The 4,816-nt window shown below is 48.5% G+C and overlaps 1 pseudogene across 1 annotated transcript; it reads left to right on the top strand.

Moving 5' to 3' along the window:
- The first annotated feature begins 783 nt into the window (after positions 1-783).
- LOC308260498 (26S proteasome non-ATPase regulatory subunit 13-like) lies at positions 784-1,913 on the top strand (annotated as a pseudogene). The gene has a single exon. The product of its transcript is annotated as a 26S proteasome non-ATPase regulatory subunit 13-like (transcript).
- The last annotated feature ends 2,903 nt before the right edge of the window (positions 1,914-4,816 follow it).

The following is a 4,816-nucleotide window of genomic DNA, read 5'->3' as shown; positions in this document are numbered from 1 at the left end:
TTTGAGGACAGCCTCAACTATTTCGTGAGGTCTTTTGCAACTTAGTAAGACCCTGTTTCAAAACAAAGAAAAAAAAATGGTGCTGGGGGTGTAGCTTGGAGGTAGAATGACCCTGGGTTCTATCTCCAGTACATTGAAAAAAAAAAGAAAGAAAAAAAGAAAAGAAAAAAAAAGAATTTCAGAATAGAGTGTGTCTGTTATTACAAGACTTTTTACAATTCAATGGAATTCAGAATAAAATGAGCCTGTTTCAGATCATAGCTGGAAACATGTAAGTTATGAAAGTACCACAAGGGATTATCAGAACATGATTTTTATAAGATAATGCCATATCGAACAGCCTTTATCAACCAAAGACCTTAGTACAATGTTATGATATGACATCATAATCTTTTTTTAAATTTTTTATTATTTATTTGTTTATTTATTATTTATTTGTTATTTATTTGGTGGTACTGGGGCTCCTGGAAACCTTTCTACCTCTGGGCCACACTCCCAAACCTCTTTATAATATTTTTATTTGTAAACAGGGTCTCCTAAGCCTGCGCGGCTTCGAACCTGAGCGATCCTCCTGTCTCCGCCTCCCAAACGCGGAGATTACAAGCGCGCGCCACCACGCCCGGCTCGGTATCTATTTTTTTAATGGGCTATCCCATTTAGCATAGTGTTCTCAGGCTCATCTGTGTTGATCATGTCAATATTTATTTTTTAGAGCACTTCTGGCCGCATTCCCCGCGGCGCTGACATTTTGGTGGGTTTCGGTCCCTGGCTCTTCCTGCAATCATGAAGGACGTACCGGGCTTCTTACAGCAGAGCCAGAGCTCCAGGCCCGGGCAGGCGGCCGTGTGGCACCGTCTGGAGGAGCTCTACACGAAGAAGTTGTGGCATCAACTGACACTTCAGGTGCTTGATTTTGTACAGGACCCCTGCTTTGCCCAAGGAGATGGTCTCATTAAGATTTATAAAAACTTCGTCAGTGAATTTGAACAAAGGGTGAACCCTTTGTCCCTGGTAGAAATAATTCTTCATGCGGTTAGACAGATGACTGATCCTAATGTGGCTCTTACTTTTCTGGAAAAAACACGTGAAAAGGTGAAAAGCAGCGATGAGGCAGTGATCCTGTGTAAAACAGCAATTGGAGCCCTAAAATTAAACATCGGGGACCTCCAGGTTACAAAGGAAACGATTGAAGATGTTGAATAGATGCTCAGCAACCTCCCTGGTGTCACAGCAGTTCACAGTCGCTTCTATGACCTCTCCAGTAAATACTATCAAACCATCAGAAACCACGCATCCTATTACAAAGATGCTCTGCGCTTCCTGGGCTGCGTTGACATCAAGGATCTACCAGTGTCAGAACAGCAGGAGAGAGCCTTCACGCTGGGACTGGCAGGACTTCTCGGTGAGGGAGTTTTTAACTTTGGAGAACTGCTCATGCACCCTGTGCTGGAGTCACTGAGAAGCACTGACCGGCAGTGGCTGATCGACACGCTCTACGCCTTCAACAGTGGGGATGTAGACAGGTTCCAGACTCTGAAGACGGCCTGGGGCCAGCAGCCTGACTTAGCAGCCAACGAGGGCCAGCTTCTCAGGAAGATCCAGCTGCCGTGCCTCATGGAGATGACTTTCACACGGCCTGCCAACCACAAACAGCTTACTTTTGAAGAAATTGCCAAAAATGCTAAAATCTCCGTGAACGAGGTGGAGCTGCTGGTGATGAAGCACTCTCCGTGGGGCTGGTGAGGGGCAGCATTGATGAGGTGGACAAGCGTGTGCACATGACCTGGGTACAGCCCCGTGTGCTGGATCTGCAGCAGATCAAGGGAATGAAGGACCGCCTGGAGTTCTGGTGCACGGACGTGAAGAGCATGGAGATGCTGGTGGAGCACCAGGCCCACGACATCCTCACCTAGTCCTGCCAGTCACCCACGGCCCTGCCTCACCCAGGAAGACATGCTGTGACCCATGAAACTGGTAGCAGAGAAGATCTGCATTGGGTGGATTGGGATCCTGGGGGATGTTGCTGTAAACACAGGACTGTCAGCAGGGGGCCTGCCACAAGGGTAGGCTCTTTTGGGGGGTCTCCAGGCCTCAGATAAGGAGGATGGGCAAGAGTACGTGGGAATGAGTGGCCCTTGAGTCTGGAGGACACACGCCAGGGTGGGTCTCCACCAAGCTCACGCCCTTCCCTGTGTGTTCAGGCATTTCTGTAATAAATGTCTTGCTTTGCCCTCATGATGAGACGTCAAAGAGTAGGTGATGCCCAGGAGAGGAACCTGCCACCTTCCATTGATCTTGAAAGAGAAAGTCCGGGAAAAAAATCCAAGGCCAGCCATCGGAGATAAGCAAGCAAGCAAGCAAAATCTCTCTCTCTTTTTTTTTTTTTTCTTTTTTACCATCAGGACCAAGTATATACTTGTATTTTTTCTTATTTATTTATTTATTTATTTATTTTTATTTTGTGGTACTGGGGGTGGAACCCAGGGGCTTTTCTACCTCCGGGCTATACTCCCAGACCTATTTTATACTTTATTTAGAAACAGGGTCTCACTAAGTTGCTGAGAGCCTTACTAGCTGAGGCTGGCTTCAATCCTGTGCGATCCTCTTGTCTCAGCCTCCCAAATGCTGGAATTACAAGTGTGCGTCACCACGCCCGGTTTTATACTTGTATTTTTTTTTTTTTGGAAGGTCTGGGGATGGAACCCAGAGGCATTTGACCTCCAAGCTACACCCCCTGCCCAATTTTTTATTGTTTATTTTGAAACAGGGTTTCACTGAGTTGCGAGGGGCCTCAGAGGGGCCTCACTAAGTAGCTGAGGCTGTCCTTGAACTGCAATCCTCCCGTCTCAGCCTCCTGAATGCTGGGATTACAAGTGTGAGCCACCACCCCCGGCTAATGCAGGGATCATTTTAATCATCCTTTTTTATTTATTTTTATTTTTTTATTTTTTACTATCACCTCTCCATGAAGCACCTTTCTTCTTTGACATAATGTATGAAAATAGAGCCGTGGGTGTGGTGGCTCATACTTGTAATCCCAGCATTCGGGAAGCTGAGACAGGAGGATCGCGGTTCGCTGACAGCCTCAGCTTCTTAGTGAGGCCCTTTGCAACTCAGTGAGACCCTGTTTCAAAATAAAGAATAAAAAAACAGGGCAGGGGGTGTAGCTCAGAGGTCGAATGCCCCTGGGTTCCATCCTCAGACCCACAAAAAAAAAAAAAAGAGCTGTAGAAACACTGGTATATATGAAGTAATCATTATAAGAAGAAAATAATAGTAGTCAACAGAGACATTGTATTTATTAGGAAGTCTTACTGAAAACATTCCAGTGTTCTCACATAAGGCAAGGCAGCATACACTGTAAGAAGTTCACCGGCAACTCCAACAGGATATAAGATGGCAAGAAGATTATATCGGCTTTACACTGTGTGAGGAGGCCGCCGTGAAGGTTCTGGGACTCGGTTGGACACTGGCCACAAGCTCAGAAGTAGGCGCAATCCCAATTAAGCAGTGGGCTATTTCAGGCACTGCAAATGTCTGGAAAATTTTAAGTGTCTTCTGAATACTTTTGTGTAAACCTCTGTGCGTTCTTTTTTCCATATAGAAGTTAGAAGCAGCCACCCCGCCATCATGGCGATGCTGTAGAGGGCGCGCCAGGTGGTGGCCGGCAAGCCAGGGCGCCTCCCCTGGCCAAGGGCCTCCCTTCCCTCACTGGCCGCCCCACTGATCGCCATGGCGCCTGCTGCGGCGCCTGGGCTGGCCCAGGCAGGGCGTGTGAGGGCCCAGCGCGCACGTGGTGCTGTTATTCCTTGCAGCATAATGAACACCCAGAAACTCTGTGGCTTGAGACACTGGCTTGTCGTTTCTCATGACTCGGGGTCGGGCGGGCCAGTCCCCTGCTTGGCCGCGTCTGGCCTTGCTCCCATGACTGCGAGGGGGGAAGGTTGAGAGGGGCTCACGCCCATGTCCACACTTGGCAGGCGGAGACTGACTTCCCTAGATGGCTGTGTTCCGAGACAGTAAAGGTAGAAACTACAAGGCCTCCTGAGGCCTACACTCCAGAACCTGCACAACACCACGACTAGCTTATTCCTTTATTCCAAGCAAGTCACAAAGCCAGCTCAAGTCAGAGGAGGGAATAAAGAGGCTCCACTCCATCCACAGTGGTAGAGTTGCAAAGACTTTGTGGCCATTTTTAATCTACCACAGTGGGATAAATAGCTAGAATGTGCTAGATAGGAGCATCTTTGGAATGAGTGTCTGTATAGAACAGGCATCGTGTGCAGGCAGGTGGCTAGACCGTTGTAGGCATGTTCTCCCTGAAGAACATATGGTCGGCATGGTTTCCATCGTGGCTCCTCTGAGCTGAGGGTACCATGGCCAGGTCTCCATTAGACCTCTGGGCTCGGGGCTGCGGGGAGCTTGGAGCTGAAGACCTACTAGATCCGAGTGACGTCACCTCTCTGAACCTCAGCTCTCCTGTACAGCCGGCATGAGCGTCTCTCCCTCAGAGACTGGCTGTGAGACCGAAGGCGAGAGGGTCTTCGACAATGGGCTTTGTAAATTCCCCAGTGCCATGCGATTATGGCTAAACGTTATTATCCACTATCTGTGGAAGGAATAATGAAGAAGGGCCTGGGGGAGAGAGGGTGGAGGAGGAGTGTGGGACAGGGCTTTGCAAGATGGGAATAGTCACACTGGTAGAGGGGAAGGTCTCTATTTCAAGATGGGAGGCTGAGGAACAAGATTATAAAGTGCATAGGCAGACCAATGACAGACTGTACCCAGGACAGGGAGAACAGCTTGGCCCGCGGGT

This window comes from Muscardinus avellanarius (genome assembly GCF_963383645.1).
Source record: "Muscardinus avellanarius genome assembly, chromosome: 3".
Lineage (NCBI taxonomy): Eukaryota > Metazoa > Chordata > Mammalia > Rodentia > Gliridae > Muscardinus > Muscardinus avellanarius.
The sequence above is the reverse complement of the archived record's forward strand: the minus strand, read 5'-3'. Positions and strand labels throughout refer to the sequence as shown.